Source organism: Bubalus kerabau, chromosome 1 (genome assembly GCF_029407905.1).
Source record: "Bubalus kerabau isolate K-KA32 ecotype Philippines breed swamp buffalo chromosome 1, PCC_UOA_SB_1v2, whole genome shotgun sequence".
NCBI classification, from domain to species: Eukaryota; Metazoa; Chordata; class Mammalia; order Artiodactyla; family Bovidae; genus Bubalus; species Bubalus kerabau.
In genome coordinates, this window is record NC_073624.1 from 79,102,854 (window position 1) to 79,112,642 (window position 9,789).

General features: G+C 37.3%; 1 pseudogene; it reads left to right on the forward strand.

The window, feature by feature from the left end:
* The first annotated feature begins 2,230 nt into the window (after positions 1 to 2,230).
* LOC129641659 (60S ribosomal protein L36-like) lies at positions 2,231 to 2,820 on the forward strand (annotated as a pseudogene).
* Positions 2,821 to 9,789: the final 6,969 nt, after the last annotated feature.

A 9,789-nucleotide genomic window follows, 5' to 3' on the forward strand; every position in this document is an offset into this window, starting at 1 on the left:
GCCCAAAATAACTTCAAACTATCAAGCATTTGGGCACATTTGAACTGTGGTGTTGGAGAAGACTCTTGAGAGTCCCTTGGACTGCAAGGAGATCCAACCAGTCCATTCTGAAGGAGATCAGCCCTGGGATTTCTTTGGAAGGAATGATGCTAAAGCTGAAACTCCAGTACTCATGCGAAGAGTTGACTCATTGGAAAAGACTCTGATGCTGGGAGGGATTGGGGGCAGGAGGAGAAGGGGACGACAGAGGATGAGATGGCTGGATGGCATCACTGACTCGATGTATGTGAGTCTGAGTGAACTCCGGGAGTTGGTGATGGACAGGGAGGCCTGGCATGCTGCAATTCATGGGGTCGCAAAGAGTCGGACACGACTGAACGACTGATCTGATCTGACCTGATGAATAATTTTATTAGTTACATGTGAAACATCAACATGCCTTGGCAATCTTTTCTCCTGTCCTGGACAAATTTATATTCCACTTTTTGTAGTTCTCTCCACATCTTTACTGCTATCTTCAAGGCCCCTTCTTTGTCCTCTACTACCTAACCTCACTTTTTGAAGATGACTTAGCGTTCTGCTTAATAAAGAAACTTGAAGTCATCAAATAATATTTCCTAAATTTCTTTCTCATCTCTGAAAATATTCTTGCATCTACAGGAATAATTTAATCTCAGAGGGATCCTCCCACCTCTTCCAGACCTTGCTACTTTCTCTCTTTTCATTACATTCAAATTTTTCTTCCCTACTAGCAACACATTCTCAGACTACAATCAATTTCTCTCATACTAAAAAATTAACTCCTTTAACTCATATTCTCCCAAACACCACCCACTACCTATTTTCCCTTCTTATACAAACTTGCCATAAGCATTGTCTTTATTTTTTTTTACTTAACTCACAGCATACTTATTCTCAATCCAACAAATATTTCTTTAGCAACTACTATATATCCAGCACTGGGCTATGTACAACCATTACAAAATTGCTCAGCCTCTACCATTCCACTGAAACTGTACTAAGAGATTATCATGTGAAATCCTAATTGTCAAATCCAAAGTCTATTTTTTGATCCTTATATTTCTTGACCTTTCTGCAGCATTAGATTTCTTTCACTCTCACCTTCTTGAAATTTTTGTAATCTGTGATAGTTTATTCTTCTTTTTTACTTCTTTGACAATTTCTTCTTTATATATTCTTAGTGGAAAAAGCTTCAGAAAATGGTAGAGTGAAGATTACTATTGAGGTCAACTACCCTGACAAATTTTTCTCTTGGCAAAAAGTGATAGGACCCTAATCTATGTGCAGTCTATCAGGGACACAAGTTTGGACTCAGCAGATCCATCTCTTTATTCAAAGCTTTTTGAGAGCAGGGTCTTTGATGTCTTCACTACATTATTTCCAGAACTTAGAAGATTTTTCCAGCACAGAATGAGCAGTCAATAAATACTTTTTGTAACAGTTTTATTGAGAAAGAATTGATGTACCATAAAATTCACTGTTTTAAAGTGCACAATTCACTTTTAGTATAGTCATGCCAATTCATAATTTTTATAACATTTTTATCACCTCAAAAAGAAATCCTTCACTCATTAACACTTTTCATCCTCTTTCCTCCCCGCAACCCTTGGAAGCCACTAATTTATTTTTCTCTGGATTTGCCTATTCTGGACATCTTGTATAAATGGAATCATATAATGTGTGGTTTTTTCTTGTCTCATTCTTTTACTGTGGCTGAAAAACATTCCATTGTATGAATATATCACATTCTGTTTATCCATTCATCAGGTGCTGCACATTTGGGTTCTTTGCACTTTTTGAGCTATTATGAAAATGCTGCTATGAACAGTCACATATAAGATTTAGTGTGGACACATATGATACATTCTTTTGGGGATATGTCAAGGAGTGGAACTGCTGGGTCACATGAAAATTCTGTGTTGAACATTCTGAGGGACTGCCATACTGTTTTTGTGAAATGGCTGAACCATTTTACAGTTTCACCAACAATTAATGAGATTTCTGATTTCTTCACATCCTCACTGACGCTTGCTATTATCTGTCTTTTTTTAACCATCCTAGTAGGTGTGAAATGGTATCTAATTGTGGTTTTCATTTGCATTTATCTAACAGTTAATGATGTTGAGCACCTTCTCATGTTCTGATTGGCCATTTATAGTCCATAAATATTTTATGAATGAATGTGTTCAGTCAGAGACTCTGAGGCAGGCTCTCAGGGACACCATCCATAGTTATTCAGATAGTCATTGTCTAATAGCAATGAATGATCTGCAGAAGTTGGGAGTACCTTATGAAAAAATGATTGCGTATCCAACTGCCTTAATTAGCCAACAGAGCTGATGTCTAAACCTGGTTTGTTTTGTTCAGTATTGACTTCTGATTTTGATATTATCAAAGACAATTAGTACTGCTTATTCTGAGTTCAAATTCTTTCGAGCAAATATAACAAAAGAAAAAGTAGCTTTTCCCATGGCAGCCACTGAAGAGCATCAGCCATGGCTCCGTGCCATCCCATGGCCATAGGCCTCAACAAGGGCCACAGGTGACCAAGAACAAGAAGTGAGCAAACTGAGACATAGCTGCCACCGCTTCACCAAACACACCAAGTTTGTGCAGGACATGTGCGGCTTTGCCCCTGATGAGTGGCAGCCCATGGAACTGTTCAAGATTTCCAAGGACAAGTTGGCCTTCAGCTTCATCAAGAACAGGGTGGGGACACACGTTCCTGCCAAGAGAAAGAATGAGGAGCTGAGCAGTGTCCTGGCCACCATGAGGAAAGTGGTAGCGAAGAAGGACTGAGCCTTTTCCCTCTGTGAGTAATAAAACCTTCCCGGGGAAAGAAAAAAAAAAAAAAAAAAGAGGGAGAGAGAGAGAGAAGAAAAAGTCAAGGACCTATAAGAAAATCAATTGTCAGAGGGGATGACTGGCTTACACCATTTGGGGGACCAGGAGCCAGGAGTTATCTTGACTCTAATCTATCTTGATTTCCCTGTTCAAATGCTAATATGCAATACAGAATTATTTCTGAGGTGACTGTACTGTAATAAAAGTTAGTGGGCTTAGGCTGCCTAGCTGCTTTTGCCCAATCCTTATAGCAACTTCATTATCTTTTAGGGAATAGCTTTTAATCCTATAAATACAATATGGTGGGACTGTAATTTCCCTAACCAACAGATATCCTTGTTCACTATACGAGGCCAGTTAGAAACTTCTTTTCTAGAATGTTTTTTTTTTAACCTTATTATTATTAAATAAAGCACAGATACAGAAAGTGACACAAAATAAATGTATAAAAGTGAATTATTAAAAGCCAACAACCCTGTAACCACCACCCCATTATGAAAAAGAAACCTTGTAACTACTCCAGAAGTCCCTTCATGTTGCCCATCCCAAAGGCTATTCCTTTTCTACAAAATAATCACCATAATGACTCTTACAATGATTGCTTTTTACATTTCTTTGTGATTTAATCATGTAAGTGTCTCTAGGCATTGCAGTTTAGTCTTGCCCCATTTTTAAAAAGTCTATGGGGACTACCCTGGTAGTCTAGTGGTTAAGACTTCACCTTCCAATGCAGAGGGTGTGGTTTGATCCCTGGTCAGGGACCTAAGATCCCACATGCCTCATGGCCCAAAACCAAAATAGATTACAGAAGCAATATTGCAGAAAATTCAATTAAAAAAAAAAAACTAATATGTCTTTTAAGAATCTTTTAATCTGCAGACTCTCTGTTATTCCTCTTTCTTAAAATACATTTTTTGAAGAATCTAAAACCATTTGACCTATAGAGTATTCCAAAGTCTGGATTTTGCTGATTACACACTCATGGTGCAGGTAAAATTCTCTTTCCTATTTCTTATGAAGTAGCAGTTGAAATCCAGCCAACTAATCAAATGTGTTAGGAAGCACATTACGTCCAGTTTTCTCACTTTTTTGATACTAGAAGCCATTGATGCTTAATGCTTAGCTCCCTTAATTCACTGAAGATTGCAAAAACGCTTACATTTTAATTTTATCATTTTATTTTCATTTATTTGCTGATATAATTTTATGTTACTTGGCTACCCCATGGTACAGTTTATATAGGAAAGGCAGATTAAATATATGATTCTTTTCTTTCTCTACTTTTCAAGAAAATAAATTGGTTCTCTGTTACCCTCAAAAATCACTCCAAAATCACTGCAGATGGTGACTGCAGCCATGAAACTAAAAGACGCTTGCTCCTTGGAAGAAAAGCTCTGACCAACCTAGATAGCATATTAAAAAGCAGAGACATTACTTTTCCAACAAAGGTCCATCTAGTCAAAGTTATGGTCTTTCCAGTAGTCATGTATGGATGTGAGAGTTGGACTATAAAGAAAGCTGAGTGCCAAAGAATTGATGCTTTTGAACTGTGGTGTTGGAGAAGACTCTTGAGAGTCCCTTGGACTGCAAGGAGATCCAACCAGTCCATCCTAAAGGAAATCAGTTCTGAATATTCATTGGCAGGACTGATGCTAAAGCTGAAGCTCCAATACTTTAGCCACCTAATGCAAAGAACTGACTCATTGGAAAAGACCCTGATGTTGGGAAAGATTGAAGGCAGGAGAAGAAGGGGACAACAGAGGATGAGATGATTGGATATCATCACCGACTCGATGGACATGAGTTTGAGTAAACTCCAGGAGTTGGTGATGGATAGGGAAGCCTGGCATGCTGCAGTCCATGGGGTCACAAAGAGTCAGACACACTGAGCAACTGAACTGACTATCCTCAAAAGGTGACCAATTTTTTTTTCCCCAATGTCATTATGATTATTCATTATCACACATTTAAACTTATCTAATGGACTTTGATCCATTGTAATCATTATCCTTGTGCTAAGTCGTTTCAGTAGTGTCCAACTGTTTGCGACCTTATGGACTATAGCCTGCCAGGCTCCTCTGCCTGTATGACTCTCCAGGTAAGAATATTGGAGTGAGTTGCTGTGCCCTCCTATAGAGATCTTCCTGACCCAGGGATCGAACTTGAGTCTCTTAGGTCTCCTGCATTGGCAGACAAATTTTTTACCACTAGCACCTTCTGGGAAACCCTCTTATCCTTATTGAAGCTCAAATTATGTCATGTTTGAGCAATAGAAGCTTACTCCAGTTGATTCCTGTATTCTATTGGCACAAATTTTTTTTTCTAGAAAGAAGATATTTTATTTTCAGCACTTAAGTTGTATATTTTACGGTCTAGCATATGTTTTTGTTTTGAGCTACTCCTCGAGGGGGAAACCTCATATTTTTCGGTGATTAGATGTTAATGGTCATAATTCAGTGAGAACCACAGCATAACAAGGAGACAGAGTTAGGAAAATCTGCAGCATTCACACAGTTCATACTATTTCACTCAACTGCACTCCTGGAATTATGTCGATTGATTAATCCAGGTCAACTCAGAGACTTTCATCAATTTATGTGTCTGATCTTTTCTTATGATTAGATTCAGGTTATATATTTTTGGCAGAAATACCACAGAAGTGGTAAAAATGTAAAGAATGGTATTTACAATTAAACCTAGGCTCGGACATGGTCACTGCTACTACCATTCATTGCTTTTAGACCCACTCAGGAGAAATCAAAGATTACTAGAATGAGTTCTGCTTGGCATGTATCAGGCTAACTCTCCTGCACATGATACATTTAAAATCTGGACAACATTTGTTTAAAAAAAAATTTGTTTAAGCCAACCAGTTGAAGGCTCTGGAGAATGAAAAAGACAGGCAAAAACTAAAGGAATGTTGACTCTTGAAATAAGGGATGTACTGTGTGATGTTTGTGTTCCGAAGTCTTTTTGCTTGAGGGAAATCCCTTGTCTGTGAGACATATGGTAGCTAGAACTCAAGTAGAAAACTGAGATCTTAGTGGCATGAGGAATCATAAGACTGAGTGTAGAGCTGCTGGAACACCCTGAATGGGGAGCCTTGAGAATAAAGAAGTCTGAAAATCTGCATAAAAATTCCATCTGAGTCTTTGGCTCATCACAGAACTATACCCTTGTAGGGAAACTCTATGGAACTCCATCGAAAACAACAGTGGAAAGAGGGAAGGAATTTAGCACATTTCAATTACTGTCTATCACAAAGGAGACTGAATTGAGTTTGTATCCAGTCAAGTTAACTACTGCTGGAAAAACAACTAATGTTCTTCTGAGGAAAATAGCAAAATCCAGTGTCCCTATAATGTCCAGTATACAGCAAAAATGCTTGAAAAATCCCATGGACAAAGAAGCCTGGCAGGCTATAGTCCATGGGGTCACAAGGAGTCAGACATGACTGAGCACACATGCATACAATAAAAATAATTAATTTGCAAAGAAACAGAAAAATATGACCCATGGACAAGAGAAAAAACAATTAAGAGAAAGCAATCCTGGATGGCCTAAATGTTGGAATTAGCAGACAAGGATTTCAAAACAGCTATAGAAATTTTGTCATAATGGATTAACTAAAGGATAGATACCAGTAGAGAAATATCGGTAGAAAAATGAAAACTATTATTTTAATCCCAGTGGAAATTTCTGGGTATCATTTTGTTCTTAGGTCTGTCAGATGCCTCAGTGCTTCTTCCAGGTTTCTTCCACCAAGACAGTGCTAACATACAAGTCTGAGGATACCAGTGTTTTGGGGCTGGGAGGGACAGCTTATTCATTTAATTCTATTATAAATGCTCTCCAGATGGTTTTGTTATCTAGTTTCTCACTTTACTTTCATGTAAAGATTCAAGAAAATTCTGCTGCCACTCTGCCACCTTCTTCCTGGAACTCCTGAAATTTGAATCTTGAGCAGACTTAGTAAAGATACTGAAAATAGTTGAAATACATTCATCTCAGTGGGGTGTGTCCTAACTAAAATAGTGCTAATATAACTCCTCCTATCATTCTTATTAATTGATGCCCAGAGCTGCTTTGATTCTCAATATCCTTCTGAAAAACACCTTTGTACTTAAGTAAACCAGAAATCATACTTTATGAAAGTGAAATGCTTTAAGACCTATAGTCTCAGAAAAAGAGCAAATTGACTGTGTTAATAGTAAAGTAGATGCAGTCTCAGAATTGGCTCTGGGCGGAAGTTAAAAAAGAAGTCTCTCCACAAAATGTTGGCCATTATGCTATCTTCACAAGGGTCTGGAGTCTAAATCTTCTGTAGTTGAGGGTTGAGATTTAAGTGGCATTGGTATGTTGTGTTTCCTAGAAGGCCCCTGGAAGAAGAAAACAAATCCTCCCTGGAAGAGTATACTCTTATGTTAGCCTTAATGTCTACAAATAGAGTTCCAACTATTTAATAATAATTTTAAAATTACAAACACAAAAGGAAAAAATCAGAAATAGAATAAATAATATACTAGAGAAACAGACTACAGATACTTAAATTATCAGATAAACATACAAAATTACTCTGATATACTTCCAGGAATATAACAGAGATTGAAATATCTGAGAATGAGAAAAAGGTAATAGGAACTGATCAGGAAGATTTGAAAGCTAGTACACTGAACTCATAAAAATGAAAATGTAATAAATGTAAAACTCAACCAAAGAATTAGAAAGCAGATTAGATACAGCTGACTAGAATGAATGAGTTTTAGAACTGAAAAAATTTTCAGATTGCAGATTGAGGGAACAAATTGATGTAAAACACCAAAGTGAGTTTTGGAGACATAAAGTACAGAGTGAGAAGGGCTAATTAGAATTCCTCAAAAGGCAATTGAGTTAAGGAAAGACAATATGAGAAGAAATAACGACTAAGGGAATTCCCTGGTGGTCCATTGGTTAGGACTCTGTACTTCCATTGCCAGGGTCCTGGGTTCAATCCCTGGTTGTAGAACTAAGATCCCACAAGCTGTGTAGCACAGCCGAAAAGAAAGGGAAAAAAAAAAAAATGGCTAAGAATTTTCTAAAATCAATTCAAGACATAACCACATTCAGGAAGTCCAACAAATGCCAAACTGTATAAATCAAAAGAAATCCATACCTACATACAAAATAAAGCTGCAGAGCAACAAAGACAGGAAGAAGGTCTTAAAAGCAACTAGAAAGAAAAGATAGATTACCCACAAGGGAGACATAGTTAAACTGGCAGCTAATGCCTTAATAATAATAAGGGGAGCCAGAAGATAGTGGAATAATATATAATCAGAATGACCTTCTGAAAATGAAATACACTATTCAAAATAAATAAATAAATGAATAAAACCAAGAGGATTTATCACTAAATGATTCTCACTGAGGGAACAACTCAAGAATGTACTTCAATAAGAAAGTAAGTGACTCCAGTAAGATGTCCTGAGATGCACCTATCAAGCAGGAAAGTGGAAACTTTACTCAAACAGGACACCAGTGATCTTCAGAGCCATGTATGAAGAAAACACTGTTTATTTCTTCCAACCATGGTTTTAGATTCACCTGTATCTGATTTTGCCAACAGATTCAAAAGCCTCTGTCATTAAGACCTTGAATGCTTTCTAAGCAATATATTTTTTAAAAAGAAAAAGGACTCAATGCCTTTCTTAAACATTACTAGCTGGGGTGAATTTTATATTTCTATAGTCAAAGGGACTTGCTTTTGGTTAACAAACACATTTTTGGAACAGCTTGCTCTATCTGAATCAGGAAGCAGAGAAAAGAAGCAGTCAGATCAGCAGGAAGAACAAATGTTGCAAATGGAACAAAACATGGACAGATGGTTGAATCTGTGTTAGATCACTCTGAACCATTGTGAAGGCAAGTAGGGACATTAATTGTTCAGAGCCTGCACATAGTGAAATGGGGGGAAACTATTCAATATATTGCACGTGAATTTCCCAATACTCTACAGAGAAGAATCACTGATACACATGTATGATGTTTGCCTGGAAGAAATTAAAAGTTTTGGCATTTCCACCCAAAGCACATCTTAGTTTTACATTTCCAGAGAAAAGATCTTCACTAGATTGTTTATCATTATGGTCATCTTGTTTGATGTCTTTTGCATTGGTTGAAAGCTGGGAGATAATAGAACACTTTGGAAACACTTGCTTACTAAAAAAGTCAGGTTATAAGTCCTCATTACTTCAGTTATTGCCAGGTGTCCTTAAATTATTGTCATCAAAAAATGTGAGAATCTTGCCTATAAAAGGCAAAATTGTGAAGAAGGCAACAGTTTATTTCACCATAACCTAAATTAAAATTAAAATTTTTTCTTTCATCATCTTTCTTCTTCATGAAGATTTGACCTCCAGAGCCAAAATTACTGTTCTTTGCTACATTTATCTCAGCTATGTATTAAGAACTCAATATTATCTAACTTGCACTGTAGTATTTCTAATTAGTAACCCTTCCAAGGTTGAATTTTTACGAGAATTCTTTTTAACCAGAATGAAACACTAATTGATAGAATGTCCAGTAATTTAGCAAATTTCTGAACATCTACTGTATCAAGGTGGGATATCAACTCATTAGAGAAAAGATATATTTTGGAGATAAATGGATAGCCATCTGGAGGAAAGTGAAATTAGACTCCTACCTCAGATGATAGACACACATAGTAAAAAAAGAGACACTGAGGTATAGATCAGTCTTATGGACTCTGTGGGAAAGGGAGAGGGTGAGGAGATTTGGGAGAATGACACTGAAACATGTATAATATCATGTATGAAACGAGTCGCCAGTCCAGGTTCAATGCATGATACTGGATGCTTGGGGCTGGTGCACTGGGATGACCCAGAGGGAGGGTATGGGGAGGGAGGAGGGAGGAGGGTTCAGGAT